General features: G+C 37.8%; 1 long non-coding RNA gene and 1 pseudogene across 3 annotated transcripts; both read right to left on the bottom strand.

The window, feature by feature from the left end:
* Positions 1–2157: 2157 nt before the first annotated feature.
* Positions 2158–6055, bottom strand: LOC131780507 (uncharacterized; annotated as a pseudogene).
* Positions 6056–10421: 4366 nt separating this feature from the next.
* Positions 10422–23264, bottom strand: LOC136283413 (uncharacterized). Of its 3 annotated transcripts, none has more exons than XR_010718771.1 (7): positions 23179–23264; positions 18536–18697; positions 17885–18064; positions 17240–17433; positions 13716–13812; positions 13262–13373; positions 10422–10578 (listed from the first exon to the last, which is right to left on the bottom strand). It is a non-coding gene; the product is annotated as an uncharacterized lncRNA (long non-coding RNA). The 3 variants fall into 3 exon arrangements; XR_010718770.1 differs by lacking the exon at positions 23179–23264 and adding an exon at positions 22184–22368; XR_010718772.1 differs by lacking the exons at positions 10422–10578; positions 23179–23264 and adding exons at positions 11987–12307; positions 22184–22372.
* Positions 23265–23473: the final 209 nt, after the last annotated feature.

Genomic DNA, 23473 nt, shown 5'->3' with positions numbered 1-23473 from the left:
AATCCTTTGCTTTATTTCTGTGCCTATTTTGTGTCTACAAATCAGGAATTACATCTGAACTCCATGATAACTACAGTTTAATTATCATCTGCATAAGATACTATTTGTCTGACGCTGACCCGGTCAGTCAACAAGCTGCCAAAAGTAGCAGTTGTAGACATGAAAAGAAGAAGCATCAATCGAGACTGACATTTGGCGTCGGACATGTGTTTCTTCGCGGTATCGTTGAATGCTTGAATTTTGATCTTTCCTTTTGAAAAATTGACAAAACCAATACCAGTTTGGAAAGACTAACAAAATTGTGGTCTTTGAAAAAAATTAACAAGTGCTTGTTTATTCCAAATTGCACTGGAAAAATCATGTGATTAAGTGTTATACATGGAAAAATACGAGATGGCTTATTAAGCATGAGCAAAGCGCGCGCATCGAGTGCAAAAATAATTTATTCCAACCGTGCGTTCGGTCAAAAAAACTGCGTACGATCCAAACAATGATATGCAATGATATCTTCACAACTTCAAGGCACAAAAAAGTTCCAAGTCCGGCTAAACAATTCAAGGAATTGTTCAGTCTGTGTCCGAATCACTTTCGATGAAATGTAATCGTCGTTTCCGAGGTTTAACCATGTTTGTTTTTAATTCGCAAAGTATTAAGCTGGGTCGGCTCGTAATTTTCGATTTCCTTGGCAATTCCCTTCTCTAAACACCACTTTTTCCAAACCGACAACCGAAAAGTAGTGCTTTTTACAGTATTTTCGTTGTTTGAGCTGTTTTTAAGCTGCGGTGGCGAAAGAAAACCTACCTAAAACGCCGGCCATTGTTTCGCTCGCAAGTTTTCAAATTTTCATATTTTGTTGCGACATCCAAGGCTCGCATTTGATTGGCTATCTGTGAGTTTCTTTGATTATTGACCAATCAGAATGTCTGATTTGTTTCTTTCTTTGCACTGAATTAACTCTCTTCTCCACTGAATTACCTGAAAACTGCATTTATCTTAACCAATCAGAACTGAGTTATTTTTCAAAGTATATTATTAGATACAAAACAACACTAACCCTCCATTAAAAAAGCAAATTTAAAGCTTAATTACGCGGGTAGTAAGACTGTTAATACAGAGTAAATCTAGAACTATTACATCAATGATAGGACCTATAAATAAGCAGATAATATATATACATTAAATTATTGATGTTAACGGCTGTGGAAAGTGTGGTTAAATAAAGCTACTTAATGCGTTCATTTGTTTTGAAAATTGATAAGGGTAGGTAAGCCAACGAATTCGTCCTCTTCCATTAAAACTCGAAAAAGTTGATTTGAAATATTTTTCATAAATACATACAGTACTTTGATACTTTTCGTAGTTCTTGAGGGATGTTGTGTCATATTTTGGTCCCTAGTCCTGAAAACCACTTAATTTGTTAGTTAGATCTGAATGTTTTACATAATAATTGCCGGCTGAAGAAAATCTTGTATGATAATTATATATCTCATTTCTAAAGATTAGAAATATTGCATTGGGTTAACATACTAAATATTGCATACATTAGAACTGAAACAGGAGCTGAAATGGATTTAAAATAAAACATATTTACTGGAACAGTATTGGACGAGACAAAAAGAGGACTGGACCTTTAAGGTGCGAAGTATTTTAAACGAAGGGCAGGCTTTCATAAAACCACAGAATTTAATTGGGGATAGGTCATTTTCTATTGCTGGGGGGGGGGGGGGGATGGGGGGCGTGGGAAGATTTTGGTTGTGTCACGGTAAAATTTACCTGATCCCACCAAAAAAATCCTATCATCCACCTCATTGGTCCTCACTTGGTTGTAAATTTTCTAGAGTCCCCCTCTTTATATTCTGTTGGTAACGAATGACCCGCCCCTGAGATGTTCAGCCCCCCTCCCCCTTCGATGATAGATTATGACTGCTTCCTTAAGATAAGTCTTTGCAGCTTGGCCCCATAAATTAATGCCGTAAGATAAATAATGGTATATCAAGGATCGATAAATTGTCAGATGAATTTTGGAACACCTACGTAATTTTTGTCTCACTTGTTTGCTAATATTGCTAGAAAGTTTATCTTGAAAAAATGTGTTAGTGTAACTATCTTATTACATTTAATCAACGGATCTAATCTTTCCTACGTGAGTTCCACATTAAAAACTAGCAAAATGACACAGCTTTGTCAGATAGTCCATTAGTTTCATGCCCAGTCTTATTAATTGTCAAATACCAACTGATAAATCACCATTGGATCTACAAAACTGTGTTGTTTAGTCAGCGAACTATTTGCCTCCGATCCAGAACTGAGTCGTATCACTCGAGTTTGAGGTACAACGGAATTTGGGATTTGTAGAATAGTAGTGTCCAAAGTTGTCCTCGCTATGTATGGCCGTCTTGCTTGCGTCGAGATTGCAGGACAAATGGGTATATGATAAGAGTCGACATGCAGAGGTAACTGCCTTTTTTATACCTGTGAATGCAGTGCAATTCACACACTCATTTCCCCGGATGTTGACATATTCGTAAGGTCGACAGGTGTCTACCTTTCAAGGGTACGTCTCTAATGATGTCAAAGTCTTCAAGAGGCTCTCAGGTAGTCTGTGTATACGGTGCCATCTGTGTTGTATCGGCAAGTAGCTCTCCAGTGAGTCGAGTGATCTCTGAGCCAAAGGAGGTAGGGTCGTTTGATGAGGTAGGCCTGCCAATTTGGGGCATCACCGCTGATGGCTTGGTAGTCATCGTAAAACACGATGTTCTTCTGTAGAGGAAGTAGAATTGATGAGGAAGTTATGATCATCGTCAAAACTGTCGCTTATGAAACAAAACTCATGGAAGCAACATGAGATTGAATGTATTTCACATCTTTCCGCTGAATGCGCTTTCGTCCTACGCTCATTTATTAGATATTTATAGAAGATTTAAAGAGAAAGCAAATACCTGAAAACGATCTTTGTTGGATAAACTAAACGACTCAATCAGGTTCCAAGCGAACCCAGGCTCTGAGTCAAAATCACAGAACACCTGGAAGGTTTGATTATTGTTATCATAACTCTGTACAATCCGGAGGCGGTGGACCCGGCCGCTTTGTAATCCTGACAGCTTCCTTTTAGCTGAATCTCGCAGTGTTCTCCTACAAACTGTACAGGACAGGAACAGTTGTACCGAACACTTGTGGGTTGACAGATCTCAGTACAGGTTCCGCTATTAAGACACGGATTGTTCTTGCAGCAGCCATTGGTACACGTGAAGTCATCAGCACAAGGAACAATGTTGGTAGGAGCCTAAAATGTATATGAAAAAAAGATTAGGCGCTTCTGACGGGCTGAAAACGAGTGTATTCTCGCGAGCGCAAAGCTAAAAAATAGGCTCACAATGCGTACTTGTGTCAAATAAACGTTGATGCGGTTTGGATTGGCTTTACAGTAAATGTAATGCATTTTGTCATGTTATCGCGATAAATGTCGAGTAAAAATTCCATGTATGACTCCCAAGCTGCAGACGAGAAAACGGCTAGGGGAAACATGTTTGGACGTCTAGTTTCGAGGAAATTATGGGTGCTTACCATTTGACAGAATAAACTGTTAAGATGACTGGTAAATAAAGGTAACAGTTTTTCCAAAATCAGCAAACCAGCCGAGCGAGATGGATCATTTGACGTCAGTTCCATTTGACTTTCAACCGACATTTCTGGATTTTTTGCTAAATGGTAAGCACCCTAACTCTCTTAGGGCGCGGTTACACAGGACTCTTTTTATCGTGGTAAGTGACCCTTTTACAACGGGAAACTGCATTTAGTGAGTGGTTCCAATATTTCCCCGCAGTAAATTTCCCGTGATAAATATTTATGACCTACGTGATTGACAGAGTAAAGAGTCACTGAAGTAAACATTTTGCAGGTTAGGGCTTGTCGCATATTCCAATAGAGTGCATTTGAGCATATATGAGGTTCTCAGCCACCGAATGCTTTGCACAATTAACTGTCAAAATGTGTTCGAGTCAACACGCTTCAGGCATTTACACACTACTTCAGAGACTCATGAAATATTTGCGTTCGACAAAAAGGTAACTGCCGCGTACTTTTATTCATCAGCGGAAATATTGGAATCAGTCGCTAGTAGCAGAGTAGAATTTGTTTACGATAAACCTGGATAAACCAGCAAGTAACTGCATTGTTAGCTAATAGTATTCGAGCTTCTAGCGTAGAACACTGTACGTAAACTATACTTTTACAAATTAGTTTTTCTGTTTTACATGATCGGTGAAATGTGAAAATTTTGGCAGGAGGTTTGAAGGCATTAGTTTTTACCTCATTCATGCTGAAAGCAATGAATGAGGTATTGTGATAAAGCAGATGTTGACGGAAGTTGTCGACCGTGGGTGGAAGTTGTATTCCGTTGACGGAAGTTACATTGTGGACCGTGAACGGAAGTAGTCGCGCATGCTACCCCTTCCCACTTAGCAAAAGTCAAAATTAATTTCGATGAAGCTCAGAAACTCACGTGGAAAGAAAAAATGTTTGTATGGTTCAATAAAAATAAAACCCCAAATTACATTTCCGAAGTTCTAAAAATGTAACTTAAATCGAGAAGCTGAAATGTTCACACCTAGGGGACCCGTAGCGGGCTCATTTCAACACACGCTGTGACCACGTGGAATAGCATCAGAGGCAGCCATATTGGTAAGCCGTGCATTTGCATTCGTCTTCAGTTGGTGTAAAGTAATCATTGCTCTCTCATTGTGCTTTTCCTCGGAAGCTCCTCAACATACAGTCCACACATCGGCCAAGATAGTCGCACTAAATTTTTTTTCGAGGTCCAATACTCTGGTCTGGACTTAAGGCTCGCTCGAACAAAAACAGCAATACCAATCCGGTCAGTACAAAATACAGACTGCAGACTGCAGACTGCAGACCGGGTACAAAATGCAGACTAGATAAATGCAGACTGCAGACTGGGTACAAAATGCAGACTCAGAATTTATACTATTTTTTCGTCTGATACGTGATAACATGTCATCCTACAAGTTACCGAGCGTCACACAATCGCTTTTCTGTGATCATCTTTGACGATTATTTGTACCACTGTAGAATATTCCTTGCCCTTTTCTTGATCACAACCGTTCTTAAGCCTTCATATAGTCTTCTCACTTTGCGCGCGAGTTGGTTGGTGTGATGTCTGTACAGAATATACCAACTTAATAAAGTAGATTAAATGTAGATGTAAATGAGATGTCACCATTGAATAGTTAACACGCGCAATATTCGAGAAACAATTGACAGCTTTGCATTTGCACCGTTACGCAATGCATCAACAAATCATAGTTAAAAGGAAGAACCTCAAATTGCTAATCCACAAGATAATACTGGACTTTGTCATTATGTTATATCTGTCCGTAAAACTTCGGTTATTGGTAGCAGTAAACGGGAGTTGAAAGTAATGAAATCATTCAAGTATAAATTTTCTTCTGCATGGCGCGACACCGACGGGGTTACGAAGCATATTACATTGCAAAATAGTGCCTCTAATTGAAATGATTATTTGTATTATCTTTCGTCAGGTTGAAGCTTCCTCGATATGAAATCAAAAAAGAAAGAATGGACTGTTATGCAAAGGTGAAGACTGAAAACCATTCGCGGTCAAAATACGCTATTACATGATAAAGTTTGGTACCTTAGTGGAGTATTCTCTCCGCAGTACGTAGTAAACGCTTCCGTGGATGTTTTTCAGAGAGTCCTTGTTTGTAAAATGGCAGCCTTCGTTCAACTCGCAGTATTTGATGTCGTTCTTGACCTTGTAGTTTATCGACAGACATCGACAGTCGTTGATACACTTCAGATAGCACTGCTGTGAGTTTGAACTCACAGAATTGTGAAAGACATGGCCGACAAGCTCTTTGTCATGATAGGCGTCTTGTTGCTCATTAAAAGAGATCTTTTCACATTTTCCAGCGGAGCAGAAGCCCTTTACACGAAAAGCTGAAATAATTATCAAAAAAACTTTGCAACCATCATTCTTATCGTTTTCACACTCCACCTGGGGAACGATGTTTCTCATAATGTCATTCTTGAGCAGATTACTTAGTTAAGATATCGCCCATCCCTATGTGTCAATCAACGTGCAAGATACCAATCAACTGAGTCACAAAAAATAACTTCACAATATAAATATTCAAGGCTCGGAAAAGTAATAAAAACAAGTGATAAAATGGATGTGTCCAATTATGGCGCACAAGTAACATGATGCAGATGTTCTACTTAAGACCCCTTCCCACGCATAAAGATATAACTTCAAATCTCTTCCTTTCGAAACTGTGAACATGTTGTTTACAATACAATATTTATTTGCCATATACGACATTTACAGATGGAAAAAAAAATGAAGAAAATTAATGACAGAAAATAAATGGCGAGAATACCTGAAAGAAACCTCGAGGCTTATAACAAGTCAGGCTTTCTCACTAAAAAATAACTAATCTTCTATTAGAATTACAATATGGACTTATGGTAATTAACTTTGACCGCGCACACGTACACACACACACACACACACATACGCACCTTTGGCAACTTGTGAGGACTGTGTTTACACACAGCGCTTGCGGGGACCCCCCCTTCTGCTGGCAGTATCAAAGCAAAAACTACGATGTTTGATAGCTTGTTTGCCTTACTCTTTATACACTTGATTAGAATTGAAGAAATTTCAATTTTTCTTGTGGGGACTTCCTTATGGGGACCTGTCCATTACTCAACTTTGCCTACTTGTGGGTACTACTTTTAATATAAGACTTGTGAGGACATACTTACCTAACTTGTGGGGTCTCTGTTTCCACACCCCCTCTTATGAGGACCACCTCTCCTTTTGCTGGAGAAGGCGAAGAAGTTTTGCTGAAGGCCTGGTACTTTCCTACAGCCGAAGAAAACCCTCGTGATTAAATACTAATAATGAAGGCCTGTTAGCGTAATCGCCTTTGCAGTCGTTGTTTGGTCTTGCAATGGGAGAGAGATTGCACTGCGTGGCGAGACTAAACAACGGCTGCGACGGAGACTACCGCAAGTGACACCAATGCAGTTTAGTGTTGCTTAAAACTATTCAGACACCAGTGACAATAGACCAGAAAAACACCTGTGTCTAAATTCATTTCAGATAAATTGGATGGGTCTTTTTTGCTCTCCATTGAAAGAAATTTTTGTCGGAATCTTTTGAAGTTAATACTTTTTCTCTTTTTACAAAAATGAAAACGTCAGTCACTTAGTGTCCCACCTGAACTTATCCATCCAAAGAAATAACTTTTGCACGCATAGCATGCCTACAATGAAGGATGACTGCGACTTAAGGAAGCCCAACTGAAAAAATCTCAAAAGTGACCCTTCAATTTGGGATAAAATACTCTTTGCAAGAAAGACCTAATCTTTATCTTTCAAATTCGAAACTCAAACCTGCGGGTATCTTTCTGTGAAGAGGCAATAGACAGTTGATATAACTCGAATCCTGTAATGTTTACAACAAAAGTCCAACGGTCACGCTTTAAATAACACCAACTCGACAGTAATAATTTTAGGAAAAGGGCACAAAAATATTTATTGTAAAAGCTTTCTGAATTCGGCTTCTTTGATTAAGAGATGGCTTTTCAGTTTGGTGTATGAAAAACCCATGATAGTGGCCAACTGGAGGAAAGGCAATACTTGACAAATACAAGTTGAGCACTACAATGGGTTCCATTTTGGTAACACCCCCTTTTTTTTAACGTCTAATTTGGGGGCTGAGGTTGAACGTTCTTTTTTATGTAATTTGAGTCTGAAAACTTCTTAAGATGTTCTGAAACTTTTATTAGTACGGACTAAATTCGACCACAATCTGAGTTGTTCTTCAGTTTATCGTACATCAATGAAAACCGCATTCCTTAGTATTTGAGTTTTATTGTCCTGTTTGACCACAGTTTAACATTTCTTTTGCCTTATTTTTTCTTCTCATAAAAAAAGATAAAAAAGATGAGCAAAATGAAAAAGTTCGCATCGGACTCTCAGCCTGGGTATGTTCTAAGAATGTTTTAAAAATTTGGCTAATCTCAGCCCAAACGTCCTATTAAAAAGGTCTTATAAAAGAAAAAAGGATCTAGTACTTGAAACTTAATTAATCTTGGCTTCCATCCTACACGTAGCATATATATAGGCCAGACTGCTAAGCCCTCCTCATAATCTTGGAACTTCAGGTGGTTTTTCACACACAAAGAAGGCAAAGGAATTTGAAGTTAATGTAACTGTAACACTTTAATATAATTTAAAGCAGCGATGTCTATTTAACTGTCACAGGAGAGTTATCAACCAAAGCCACTCACCAGTGAGTAGAGCAGATATTCTGCATCTCATGTTGCCGGCATCTTTTAGTGAGATTGGCAATAAAATGTATGCTAATGCGATACTAAAATTTAACTTGAGACGTAGTTTGTTTGCGCAACCCTCTGATGTTGGTTTCACAATGCTTGCTAATAACAGTTCAATTTCACCACTTTAGTTATAAGTTTTTTTTGTTAAAATCATTATGCAAAACTCTCTCCTTGTTTTTGCTTATACTCCCGAAATGAAGCACTCTTAGTTAGTGTATACTAAAATCCACCTCTGGAATCCTCGATGATCAAGTGTAAGAGACTTAAAAACCGTAAAAATTCTGGATATAACCCTTAGCTCATAATTTCATAGGACCTTTCTGTTGGAAAGAAGATATTGACCAATTAAAATCTAGTTAGGCCTACAAATGGATGGCAAATTGCCTCTGTATTTTGCAAAATACATATAACAATACTGCATTGTATATATTTATAACCTCACAAGGCCGGATCAGTGGTTACAACCTATAATGCAATACTGGCTGAAACTACACCCTTTAACCAAACAGTAATGATATGGATAAAAAAAAATTCTGTTTAGTCATATTAAGAATATTGGCCGGGTATGTAAGGTCTACAGAGCTTACTATCAGGATGTATAAATTTGAGAATTGGTAGCTTATATCGAGGTTGGGTACTTTAATATAGGCTTATATCCAAATGTTCAGGGTGTATTTTTTATAACAGTATAACCCAAACATTTGCAGGAGCCTTAGATTCTGGCGGATATACAATTCACTAAAAAATGTAAGCGCAGGAGTATTTATAAGAAGTCTTGGTAGGGCTCACCATCGGTAACAGTGATTACGTGATGAGAATCTATAGACCTTTAAAATGATTGATAAAATAAAGGGGAGCTCTATTACTTTTGAAGAAAATTGAGGCAACTGGAAAAAACTATTTGCCTTTGAATCAGGAGACCCACACAAACTTTGACTATTAGTAATTTTTTTAAATATTGGGAAATGCAAAGCAAAACACCCCTTAACTATCATAATATTAGCAATTATGTCCAACATCATAACGAATATACTAATAATCTCAGTTGTATTTTGTTGTCCTTGCAGCTCTTGGGGTGAAATTTTAGCAAGGTAACAGGGTAGTCATCAAGGGCAGGGGACCAGGGAGTTTCCTTAGCGACTATGAAGTTGACCACTGGCCACTTTGGCCTAGAGGATAGAATAAAAATAGAACCAAAAAGGAAATCCCTAGCTGCTTAATTTCCTGCCTTCGTTCTGTAGTTACCCAGAAACTTGAGATCTTTGTGACAGCCCTGAGATTGGAAGAGTTTGGCAAAACAGTAGGTTACCTTGCACAGGATTACTTATACTTTGAGATAACAAAAACAGAACGATTCTATTAGCTATACTTAGGGGCAAGAAACTGCTTTCTCTTGTCAATCTGATTTTTCACAAAGTATTAAACAGCATGCCGGTCATTAAGTTGTTTGTATTTTAAAAGCAAGTGTTGCACTAAATGCACCATTGCTTTTAAAATACAATTCTAAAAGTTTAGTTTTCTCAATAACGTCATTGTTTGACAAAGTTAAATATGTGATGCCAAACCCTTTCAATTGGTTATATCTTAATACTCCAATCAAGAGCTACATAGAGCACTCTTAGTTTGTGTAATACTGAAATCTACCTCCATAATTATAAATGACTGAAAGTTGAAATAATGTAAAAATTCTGGACACAACCTAAAATCCTATTTTTAAGGAAGCTTATTTTTAAATTTTGTCCAATTATAAAATTTTGAGTTGGAATTACAAGTGGATAACATATTGATTCTAAGACTTTTAAAAGTTTTGATGTCAATACTACAGTGTATATCATTTTACACTTGACAAAGCCAATTTAATGGAGGATGGTGGCTTACACTGTGGGGGGTATTTTGGAATTGGCCTATATCCAAAAATTTATGGTAGAATTTAACATATTCTATTTGTCGTTGAATCACAGTGTACCCACGCAACCTGTGACGGTAAGTTTTTTTTAAAATATTGGAGATGTTTGGAAACAGCAAAAACTCCTTAATTATCATGAATTACTGTTTTTTGTTGTCCTTGCAGCCATTGAGGTTGAATTTTAGCAAGGTATTAAGGGTTGTCATTAAGGGTGGGGAAAAAATGAACTAGGGTGCTTAAAAACTGCCTCCTTCTCTTCTTCTGTACATAAAACATAGGCATCTTACTCTGTAAAGAAAATCAAAATGAGCATAACAAGTAAGCTTTACGCTAAAACTGACTCCTCTTATAATTATAACATTTTCTCTACTTACTCTTTGACTTTGACATTCCCCGGTCCTCATTTTCCATGTCCATATGACTGCTGCGTTTTTCGGGGGGGGGGGGGGGGGGAGGGTTGATTTCTTTGCAAGTAGTCCCCGTAAGTAACTGTGTATTAGCATGTCGCCACAAGAATGGCAAGTAGTCCCCATAAGTAGTTGCGTGTTAGCATGTCACCATAAGTACGGCAAGTAGTCCCCATTAGTAGCTATGTAGAGCTTTTCCCTTTAAAGTGCCTATGACACGAAATTTTGAAATTTTTTATTTTGCATTTTCTGGTTGATAGCTGTATTTAAAATTGGAGATCATTAACCATAGCGCTTAGCGAGTTCTCCATGACCAATTCTTTTTTGTATTGAAAGTACGATTTGGCGGCCAAAAAGTGTCGCCATTAAGCGAGTGGCCAAAACGATCATGTTTAGCTGTGACGTAGAAAACTGTGAAGACGCGTAAGCAATTATGGTGGAGAAAGGAGAAATATAAAAGAGAGGACGAACATAGTGCGAGGCTGGAGCGCCAAATGATGTTCGCTACAAGAATAATACACATAAACCGGGCATTTATATACACTACTTTCTAAATGATGTAGCTGTATGGCCAAAATGGACGCTTTCGATCGTCGACATCGAGGAGATTCTACTCTTTAATGTCGTCGGCCTTATTCTCCGTACCGGCTTCGAAGACGCCTGTTACGAACACATACCACAAATCAGGGTAAGATAACCGATGAATTCAGCTAAAACGAATGCTGATTAAGGGCCCTGTTTCCACACTATATACGATTGTTCAACATTCTTTCCGGCTGACATTTCGCAAATGAAAAGTGGTGAGCTCCTTCTTGATGTTTATTTCACGCGCTTGAGATGTACTCACAATTTTTGTCTTTCCACATGACTACGTTTGCGCTTTTCTTATCGTATGAATATCATACCAATTGTAGTTTCCATCGCATTTTGATAAAAGATTTACATCAACTGTAATGAAGTTAAAGCCCTTTCCTGAGCTGACCGATATCCTGTTGCGTGAACAGTGCGCAACCTCTGACGGATACTGGCATAAAAACAAGCTTAAAGGGGCCGTGTATTCTCCTAACCTAGGTTTCCGAAAATCCATCTCATGAGCTATCAATCCCCCCTACCCTCAAGAAACCAAAAGTAGCAATATTAGCAATTTCATTGGGATAACAGCACCGCAACGATATAAATAAGGAAACACAAATTTTATTGAATTAGATGGTAACGAATTCAAGTGCCGTATGAAAGTCGATGCGTACAAAATATTCATTTATAATGTCAGTTATTTCCTTTGTGCGGAATGGGTCATATGGCAATGCTGCACTAAAACTAAATAAGGTTTTTTTCTATTAAAATGCCTATATGAGATTAACTTGAATCGGATGACTATAAACTTACTCGTTTTCCTTTCGGTTTGACCGGCTCGACGACCGTGACCATAGCCTCTGCCTTTGCAATCTATGGGAGAAGGAGCAACTTGCAGTAGAACTGGCCGATTACTCCTCGGTGGAAAATCATCGTGCCTCGTGATACGACTGATTCTTTCTTCAAAAGTTAGCTTTTGGTTTACCAAGGGAATTTCTCTACAGCAACGAAACACTAGAGCACTGACCGAGGGGAACCTACGTCGCACGTAGTGCGAAGGAATAAAATGTTATTGCAACAGAAACGAACAGAGCTATCCACAAAACACAAGCGCAGCAAACTAGACATTCAGTAACGGGAATTTTTGTTCTAATCTTGACCTAAACAACGCAAGCGGGAAACTGCCTTTATCAGTCTTCGTAGAAATCTTCGTTTGATGCAGCGCGGTTCTCCTTCTTAGGGCTGAACCGTACTCGCAACTTTCATTTCTTCTTTATAACTTGAGTACGATGTATTACAACTCTCGGTAGAGCTTACTTAAGGTAGGTAGACATCGCTATCGGTCGTTATTTCAAAATTATTTCAGCGCTGACTTATAAAAATTGCAAGATGTGAAAGGTATTTTGGTGTCGACTGAGAGTTTTCACAGTTTTCTACGTCATCAGCCGCTAATTCGTTAACAGTCCACGGGACACTTTTAAGACAAAAGCACTTTAGGGCCCGGAAAAACCGAGTTTTAAGTCTGGGACTATTCTTCAATCGGAATTGGTTTGTACATATGATAAGCTAAATATTTACGCAAAAAAATTCGTGTCATAAGCTCTTTAAGAATGGCAAGTAATTCCCATAACTAGTTGTTTTAGGATGTCCCCATAAGTATGGCTGGTAGTCCCCATAAGTAATTGTTTTAGCATGCATATCCCCTTATGCACGGGAATCTACGAACGCGTGGCCGCCATTTTGAAAAAGTGACCGATGTACCCTGGGACGAAGTTGGCAGCTAAGCATGAAACGGTCTAGGATCGCTTCCTAGTGTAGTTCAACTTGGTAAGTGACCGATCTTTCCTCTCTCTTTTTTAACATAGTTAGCACCTTAAACGTGTTTGTGAAGAACAAAAAAATGTGTAGTTTATGGCTCTCAAGAACAATATAGACAGAAGAACAAGAGAAATAAGTTATGAAATTGAAACCACCTACAATCTTGTACTCACCATTTCAGTCATTTTCCGCCAGTGTTTTCCTTGTGAACTTTCTTTTTTCACCTTGACCGACTGTAAGAAGAAGCTTGCTCACTTTGGGGGTTTTTGAAAGGTTGCGGGTTTCCTACAAAAACAAGAAGGATTGATAAACCTTTCACTACAACGTTCTAGGAACATTTGAAAATGTTGTTGTAGTAATTTATCACCAAGTAATGGGCTTACTTATATGAAGTATATACCCTTCCTGGTTTCATTGTTGTTGTCAGGCAATGTTTTTGGTCAGTCAGTTTGAGTGCCTTAAAGAAGCTCAATTCCAGAATTTTCTTGACATTTTCCTTGATAACTGGAGACTTTGTTGAAGTTAGAGATAAAAATACGACTTAAATAAGATTTGGACTAAGATAGGGCGAGCATGCTATGTTATAAGCATGTTTAAAAGTATTATTATCATAATAATCATTATTACCTGACACAGAATGAAGGACTTTTTCAGGTGCATTTTTCTGTGATGCATTATTCCACCGTTGTAAGAAGAAGGAACTGGAGATGTAGATTTCTTTCCCCTTTGAATTCAAGAGGAAAAATAGTGAGTTATGCTGAAAGTCTTGTTTATGGCGAGACTGGAACAAATAAAAAAAAAGCTTAATTACTATAATTTGAAACTTCTAAGCTAGGAAAGCATTATAAATATATATGCCCCAGTGGGAAAAAAGAAGTTGATGAGAGATTCCTGGGCCCAGTTGTTCAAAGGCCAATAAGCATTAACCCAGGGTCAAATTTTTATCCAAGCTTCTTTATTCTTTCTTTCAAAAGCCTTTTTTGGATAACCTTCTCTTTTCTTTTCATAGCATCCAATTTTTAAATTGGAGACAAAAAGAATTGTATTGAATTTTCATTTAAAGCTTTCAGATCTGGAACCAGATTTCACACTTAGCCTGGATTATCTAAACCTGGCTTTGAAGAACTCAGGGATAAGTTTCTAAAGAAACTGTGGTGCTGCGTCGGTGGGAGAGTATAGCAGGTAATTTAGTGTTAACAACTGGGTTGAAAACGTAAATTAGCCACCGTAAAGGGTAAAAAGCTGACGTTTCGAGCGTTAGCCCTTCGTCAGAGCGATTAGAGGAATTGTGGGTTGTGTGTGGTTTATATGTAGAAAGTGGAGCTACGCCATTGGTGGGAATTAGTGACGAGAAAACAGGAATAAATTAGTTGAATGAAAAGCGCTCGTTGATTCCGTGGGGATTAAGGGTGCCGATTTCAAATATAAATTTTTGTTCTAGTGTTTTACGGCTTTCCGAACTGCCTAGATGTAAGGAAAGGCCGCAAACTGCCATATGCTGTTTAGAATGATAAGGAAGATTAAAGTGTCTAGCGACTGGTTTGGGTTTGGATGCGTCCTTGTCATTTCTTTCCACATCGCGAAGGTGTTCTCGGAATCGGTCACCCAGTCGTCTTCCTGTCTCGCCGATGTATAACTTATTGCAATAAGTGCAAGTTATGCAGTAAATAACATTGGCGGAGGTACACGTAAAGTGATCAATGATCTTAATGGATCTTTTGGGTCCCGATATTTTCTCTACGTTATGAATGAAAGGACAAGTTTTGCATCGTGAGCGAGCGCATTTAAAAGTTCCAGATTGGTCATTGGTATGAAATGAACTCCTGACTAAAAAGTTGCCTATGTTTTTATCACGTTTGAATGAAATAAGTGGGGGTTGCGAAAAGATAGTGCCAGTCTCTGAATCGTTTTGGAGTAATTTAAATTTTTAAGAATGATAGATTTAACTGCGTGGTTGTGAGGGTGAAATGTAAGAGTAAATGGAATGCGGTCCGTGTTCTCCTTCTCGGCCGTTTGTAGTGCTGCCTGTCGATCGATTTGTTGGGCACGGTGGTAGCCCGCTTGAACGACAGAAACAGGATAGCCGCGTTTATCGAAAAACTGGCACATTGCCTCTGATTTTTCGGAAAAATCAGAGTCGTCAGTACATAAACGACGAAGTCTGAGAAACTGTGAAAAAGGTATGGAGTTCTTGACGTGTGATGGATGTGAGGATGTATACAACAAGTAACTATGTGAATCTGTAGGTTTGTAGTAAACACTAGTACATAAGCCGTTGCCTTCAATTGAAATTTTGATGTCTAGAAAAGCCAAAGAAGTGTCGGAAATTTCCCAGGTATATTTAAGGGCCGGATGAAAGGAATTGACGGCGGTTATAAATTGAGTGAGCTCCTCTTTGGTAGAGGAGGTAGCGCCGATGCAATCGTCAATATAGCGGCCGTAGAGTTGAGGTTTTGGGCCGTGGTATTGGCTAAAAAATTGATGTTCGATAAAACCTACAAAAAGATTGGCGTAGCTGGGTCCCATTTTAGTACCCATGGCCACGCCATTAGTTTGTTTGTAGTAGTTACCACCGAATGAAAAGCAATTGAGTGTGAGTACTAGTTCGGCCAGACGGAGTAGTGTTTCAGAGCTAAGTTCCTTAACAGTGCGTTGATCGAAAAAATGTTTGAGGGAATGTTTGAAGAACTCAGCCCGAAAAAGGATTTGGAAACCCCCCCTTACAGAAATTCTTTGAAATTAGGGAGCATGATCAGTTCAGTATACAAAAGTGTAAGTAAGTGAGAGTAGAACATGACCTGTCTATGGAAATTTGACTGAAGCAGTTATACAAAATGGGCAACGTTTGTTTAGCAAGGACAACTACTGTGGAACTGAATGGCCAGATTAAGAGATGATCATACCGATGATCAGACAAAAATCACTCCAAATTAAAACAATCCAACCAGTCAATAAAATAAATCTGATTAGTTTAAGATTGATCACTAATTGTGTTATTGTACTAGTTTGATGTTTCTTTCCAGTTTGTATCTCCCTTACAATGCCATTTCGTAAAATGATTACTCTCTGATACCCCCGTGTGGCAAGTGGTCGCTTATTTCAGCATAACAAGTTCCTTTTCCTTCAAAATATGTCAGGTAATTGCTTTATATGTGGCTATCAATATAAATTTAGTGACTACCTTTAAATTAAGCCAAATTGAAAGGCAGAGATTCTAATTATTCGATTGCTTTGTAATTCGGTTCATCGTTTACCCAGCATTCCTTATCATACAACCCAAGTTTCCACTCGTGACATTGCTGCAAGGAGTTTGCAGATATTTAGTTATTCTGATTCATGGAGTAAACATCCTTAGTTGTTTTGATATTTATCCGGAATTGTTCATCAACATCAGCCATGTTGTTGCTCTCGTTCATATTTTGTTCTTTGTTGCGTTGCACCTTACTCTCAATTTTGCCATCTTTTACTGGCATCTTACCTTCATTAACTACATGGTTAAGAAAAAGGAATGTAACAGTCTTTCTCTTGTTTTGTGATACTTAGTTTGAATATATGATAATCATTATTTCTTAGTAGAGCCAAACTTCATTTAATAACTTTAACTCTTCTATTTCAAAACCACCATCTTTTGACGCATTAGTTACGGGAGTTTTGTCTGAGAATGTCTTTCGAAGCTATTCAAACCGTTTCTTTTAGTCACTTTGAGGGTCTGAAGAGCGAAAACTGTCCAAAACACCATTTATAGATACTGTTCTTTCAGATGCAAATCATAAGCTTCCGCAGTTTGGTTATGCACAAAAGCAGTCTTACACCTTTCACTTTTACTCCTCCCCTTTTCTTGCACTTTTCTTACACCATTGTTTTACTTTTAGCCGTGGTAGTAATAGTTCATTGTTTTTATGATTTTTAAGGCTTTTGTTTGGTTGCAACTTACCTTTGACGTTGGAAGAGAATGTATAATGATATTTATGAAGACATTTGAAATGGCAAAAGCCACTTGCAAAAAACTCAGTGGGGATTTAATATTGGAAAACTACTTCTGTAACAGCAAAAAATTTCTTTCATTTTCCAAAGGGCCCTAAGAACTGATTGGTTTAGAGTGTAAGGGACATCTTCAGTTTATATAATAGAGGGTGTGTGTATGTACATACCAGTTTCCAAGGAGTCTGCAAATAGACAGTTATTGATCTGATTCAGGGAGTAAATCTCTTCAGAATTTGTTGTTACATCCATGTAGAAACTTTCATCATTGTCAGGACTGCTGTTGCCCTTGTTCATATTTTCTTCTTTTTTGTGTTGCACCTTACTGTCCCATTCTTTAGTCCATCTGCCTTGCTCTCGTTACCTAAGTGGTTAAGAAAAAGAAATGTGTAGAGTTTTGCTAATTTGTGTGAAACCAGGAATGAATAATTGGAGCCATCATTTGAAGTATTATTAAAAAATAATTTTTAGATTGTTTTGACCAAGGACGGTATGAGTTGTCATGATATCTAGACAGATTGTATGGTATTTGCAATATTCATGTTAAGAGAGATTAAGAGTAAATCTAATTCTGGAATGGAGAATTAAATGTTATAATTTTTTATCCTAAGGGCTATGAATGTTCCCCTAAAAACACAAAACAAAACAAAACAAGAAAAAAAAACAAAATGATCATTAGAAGAGATGGGGCAAACACCCTGATAGCTTATGGGGTCCATTACACTGAAACACAAGCAAAGAAAAGAGTTGCTGCAGTTCTGTTAAGTATGAAACAAGTCTCCCAAAACAGGTAATTAATGGTTAGGTTGCAATACCTTTTAGCTGTCGCCTGGGAAGATCTCTAACTTCATGGTCACAGTGTAGACCTTCACCGTTCCGAAGTCCACAAAGGGCAAGGCACACTTTGTCTTCACCTTTAATCTTTCTCATTTGCTTTATTTATTGGATTATCGTTCTTTAGTCTTCCAAGTCCAGCAGAGAATGTTGCATCAAGGCTAGAAAATCCACAAAAATCAAAGTCATAATTGGAAAAAAGCAATCTCAATTTGTTCCTTGTAAAAGTGTAGTGTAAGGTTTGATGACTTAGTTTCAGTTCTTCCTTCGGTTGTGTGGCGCAGACCAAGCCCATCTAAAATTACACAACTACTTTATTTACAATGAAACTTAAATGCAACTCATGATAAAGCCAAAAAAGTGCAAAAAAGTACCATATATTTTGATGGTAATTTTATTTCACTTGGAGTAATATGCAAATGATGACAAATCATGAAGCACATTACACACAAAATAGTATGTATTTCAGTATCAGTGATTAACAATCTCATGAAGCCTATTTTGAATTCATTCAGGTCGATTTGTGTACAGTAGTCTTAGGACAGCCTCCCCCACTACCTTAAAATCTTTTTTGTTTAACTTGGCGCTTACGGTTAGTGATGTTTTACTGTATTGTAATTAAAATAACTTACCGTAAACACTTGAATCCATCCTTAAAAAAGAAGAGAAAGCTTCTTACTTCTTCCACATGCAAATCTTCTCTTTGATAACCTTCATCCTCTGAGACAAGTTTCCCTTTATATTGAAGAGGGAGATCACCCTTTGAAAACTTCTCTGTTGGAACACACCTCACCCTTAAAACAAAATTATACCAAATCCGTTGATCATTTTGCTTCCCTTTTTGTGGCTACTTCCTCCTGTGGGAGGCAAAGCCACATATATTATCGAAATGAGTGAGTAGCTGTAAATGAGTTAATCACTCTTAGCCTTAACCCCTTAACTCCCAAGATCTGATTGGTAATTCTCCTTTCTAGCTGCTACACATATCCTTACAAATTAGTTGTGAGAATTTGGTGTTAGATCAGGACAACAACTTCTACCTGATAAGTTTGAATATTCTCATTAGCTGTTTGCAAGATAATATAAGGACATTATCGGGAGAAATTTCATGTTGATCACTTCTGGGAGTTAAAGGGTTAGAGATAGAAGAGTTAGGTTCTCGAGCTAGCCCCTATAAATTTACCATTATTATTATCTTTATTATGATTATTTGTTACCATTTAGTTATTGCCTGAATGTCAGTCAATCACTATATTCGCAAATCATCTTTCTCTCCACAAAAAGGGTACTCGTAGATACGTGGGTTACGGCAGTTTACTGTTTTACATGTGAATGGAAATTTTCTGCAACACTACCTTTTAGCATCATGATACAACCCCTAGTTTTCTTCAATGCTATAAAAGTCATACTATATCAGTGGCCTCATGCAAGGTTAGACTGCCTATTTTTTAAGCTCGCAAGAAAAGTAATGTAATTGCCTTTCCATGGTCTATTAGTAATTTCCAAAGCGTTCCAATTTTCTAAAGCTGACCCTCTTCGTCTAAACCATTCTAATAATATTGTTTTTTTGGTATTGTTCTCTTTTGTTTGCTCTATCTGTGTCGCACATATTACCTTTGGCTACGATTTTAGTCGAACAGTTTTTCCCTGAACACAATAAGATGTACGAGGAAGTTTAGCATAAAATAGAGTCTGAAAGGGATTGTAGTCTAATGATCTTGGACTAAGAGGAAGAAGGAGTTTTGTTGCAGTTCCATGTCACCTATATGTGGGGTAGCTGTAAAGTACATTGAATTGCCTTCAGTTGGGGATCTGAGAGTCTGACAAAACAGGGTTGTAGCTATAGCCAGCATGAGGCTAACCGATTTACCTCCCTCGGTCATTCTTTGTTGTAAAGGACTGCTACCAAATAAATTAATAAACTGATAAAAAATACATAACCACAAAATTTTTAAGATCAATAAATTTATACCATTTTTTAAGCTGTGGAGTATTCCGAAGGACGCATTCTTTTGATATCTTAAATCTGAAAAGGCCGCCCTTTTCCTCCAAAAATCTCCAAAAACGGGCTTACGCCAACTTTAAAATCATATATGAAAATGTTGCAACATTTTCATGAATCTTTCCCGGTAGTGACAAAATCTCCACTGTGATCCGTATGATTCTGACCTTCCCTTTCTCGCGGGCCGGGCAAAAGACAACAAACGCCCTATTCACGTACATTTTGTAAATTTTTCCAATTAAAACATTTGTCCAATGAATTTACCGTTCCTTTGCTTTTCCTAAAAGATGGCAAGTTGTTTGAGCCCTTTTTTTCACTCGAACAGACAACTTTTTTAAATAAACTTCAGTGTTCTACAAAGCTGCACTTCATCGCATAAATTCATAATCATAGTAAAAGGTGATAAGATAACGCGGGTAATTTTATTTTTAGATTATGAAGGGACTCTGTGAATGACCATGGCGCTATATCCACAAAAAGATTACCCCGATTGGCGCCCGTTTTCCAGCAAGGCTTCATTACCTTAATTCACAAATAAATCACATCAAAGGAACGTTTTACTTACGCCGTCTTGAGAAATTTTGCGTCCTTGGGCCGATTTGTACAAATCAATTTTTGGCCTCTCATTAATTTCCCGCCAATTTATTCCCTGTCAAATTTCTCGGTCACTTTCCACCACACGATTCCATCGAAATGCTCTCGCTCTCCTTAGCAAAGTTTTAACCCTTAAATTTATATTTGGTAAACATTGTGATCATCGTATTTACACTTTTTGCCGAGTGATCGGTGATTAAGAACGGGGACCTTCTCAAAAAGATAAATCCGTCTTTTCGTCTCAATTTTACCCAAATTTCTTACTCGACCGACTAAGTGACTTTCTGTACGGCAAATTCTGTTAAATTAAGTTCATTGTTTAAAAAAAAAGAATTCGATAGCTTCAAATTTATCCTATAATTTCATCATGACAATAACAACAACGAACAACCAGTAACAGCATGCCAAACGATTTTGTGTACAGACCGTGTGGGCACCTTAGGTCGCTATCATCGCAAAAAATTATCTTGAGGGTCATATTGCCGCACAGAGAATATTAGCAACTAAAGACCACGCAAACATGTTATGAACTCGTACTAAATAATATGGCCATTCCCGCACAAGAAAAAAAATTCCGTTTTTTTTTTTTTAAAAATTCCCTCGAATTTGAAGTAGATTTTCAGCTAAAATCCAACACGGTAAATTATTTTTAAAGTAAGTTCTGATAAATAACGTCCAGGTTTCTCCATTAAAAGGCTCGATATGCAGTTGTACTTCATCACATAAACTGATCAGCACAGTAATAGATTACAGGATTGCGCGGGAAATTGTGTTTGCAGAGCACATGGGGACTCTTACTATGGCGCTGTATCTCTACGAAAAAAGTTACCCCTTGTATTTGATTAGCACCAGTTTCCAGCAAGATTTCATCGCCTTAATTCATACGTAAATCCTATTAACGAAGCATGTTAACTTACGCCGTCTTGAGCAATTTTGTGTTCTTGAGCCACTTTGCACTGTTTTATTTTTTTGCGCGTGTTATTAATTATTACCCGCCAATTTTTAATGTCGAATCTGTTGCTGTCTTTCTGCCACACAATTTCATGGAACTTTCTTCGCTCCCCTCAGCGAAGTTTTACCTCTCAAGTCCATGGTTTGGAAACATCGTCAAGTCTATTTGGTCATATTATTTTCGCAATTAAATATTTTGCCATGGATATAACCCACCATGTGGGGACCTCTAAATGACGAGAAAACACATCCGTGCATTTTAATTATCATTTCACCCGATTTTATGAGTCGACATAGCCTCTTTCAATAGACATCTTACCAAAAGAAACAATAAATTGTTCTCATTAAGCTTCTGCCCTTTTCTATCGTTAAACTGCTCACGCCTTATGTACAGACATGTCACCATCATGCACCAGATTTTAAGGGGACCTTCGCAAGGAAAAAAGGTGCCCTCTCTTCGCAATTTTATCTGAATTTCTAAATCGACTGATCGAAACGAGCGACTAGATTAAATCCTTTAGACTAAGTTCAATTTTTCCGTTCAAAAGGCTCTGTACTTTCACTTCAACACATAAATTAATCATGATAATCGCGGCAATCAGTAACACTGCACGACTGAGAATTATGTCTTTGGACAATGTGAGGACCATGTTAAAAGTTTGGTGCGATGTCACCCAACAGAACAGAACAGAAAAGTGAAAGGTGAAGAACATAACGATGACTTATAGCTTACCTTTAAAATAGTTACATTTTGGCTCCGCTTATACTCCAGATGCAACTGAAGTCTCATGGAACTTGCTATGCTTATCATACTGGCAGTTGCTTATGTTTCATTAACAGATCAGTAAAAAAATGCAAAACATTTGGATTTATCACAACACTTAGAAGTAGAGATAACGCATGTCACGAAAAAACATTTTCACTCGGTTCTTTAGACAAAAAATAGTCTTTTCATCTTTCTTATCCTTTGACAAATTTCGATCACCTTTGGTCCCCTAAATTGTTCGTTGCCCCAAGACCGGAGCAATGGGAACTACAAAAAAATAAATTTATGCCGTCTAATGTTTCCTATCTTGAACAGATTCACTCACCACTCCGTGGGTCCCCTTAATTAGGGTTTTTGTTTTTCGATACATTACACTAAAGTCAAAACGTTAACAACTTGTATCCCTCTGCTACCCGCCAGTAAACGTTTACTCATTGCACTGACTTAGTAGACAGCATAAGCAGCCTTTGTCCACCGAGCATTTTGTTCATTATTTCACCGGACATAGCCTCTTCCGATAAATATCTGACCCAAAGAAACATTAAGTTGTTCTTATTAAGTTTCTGTCCTATCACCAAACTGCTCATGCCTCATGTGCAGACATTTTGTTATCATGTAGTGAAAAATTATGGGGACCGTCGCAAGAAAAAAAGAAAGCCGCTTTCTCTTCGCAATTTTACCCTAATTTCTTAGTCAACCGTTCAATTCGAAACGACCAGCTAAATAAATTCCCTCAAACTAGGTTCAATTCTTCCCGTGGGAAAGGCTTGGTGCTTTCATTTCATCACATAAATTGATCATGATAATCACAGCAATCAGTTACACTGCACGACTAAAATATTGTCTTCGGACAATGTGGGGACCAAGTTAAAATTTGCTCCGTTGTTCACCAAAGATTATCCGGTAGGGACAATGTAGAGCAGAAAAATAAAAGTTAAAGAACATAGCAACTTATAGCTTACCTTAAAATAGTTTCTTATCCATTGACAAATTTCGATCACCTTAGGTCCTCTTAATTGTTCATTGCCCCAGGACCGGAGAAATGGGGACTATACAGATAAACAAGTTAAAAGATCATTAAAAAATGCAAAAAATTTGGATTTGTCACAATACTTAAAAGTAGAGATAACGCACGTCACGAAAAAACATTTTTCACTCGGTTTTTCAGACAAAAAAAATAGTTTTTTCATCTTTCTTACCCGTGGACGCATTTCGATCACCTTTGGTACCCTTAATTGCTCATTGCCCCAGGACCAG

This window comes from Pocillopora verrucosa, chromosome 9 (assembly GCF_036669915.1).
Source record: "Pocillopora verrucosa isolate sample1 chromosome 9, ASM3666991v2, whole genome shotgun sequence".
Lineage (NCBI taxonomy): Eukaryota > Metazoa > Cnidaria > Anthozoa > Scleractinia > Pocilloporidae > Pocillopora > Pocillopora verrucosa.
This window is presented reverse-complemented; position numbering and strand designations above follow the sequence as displayed.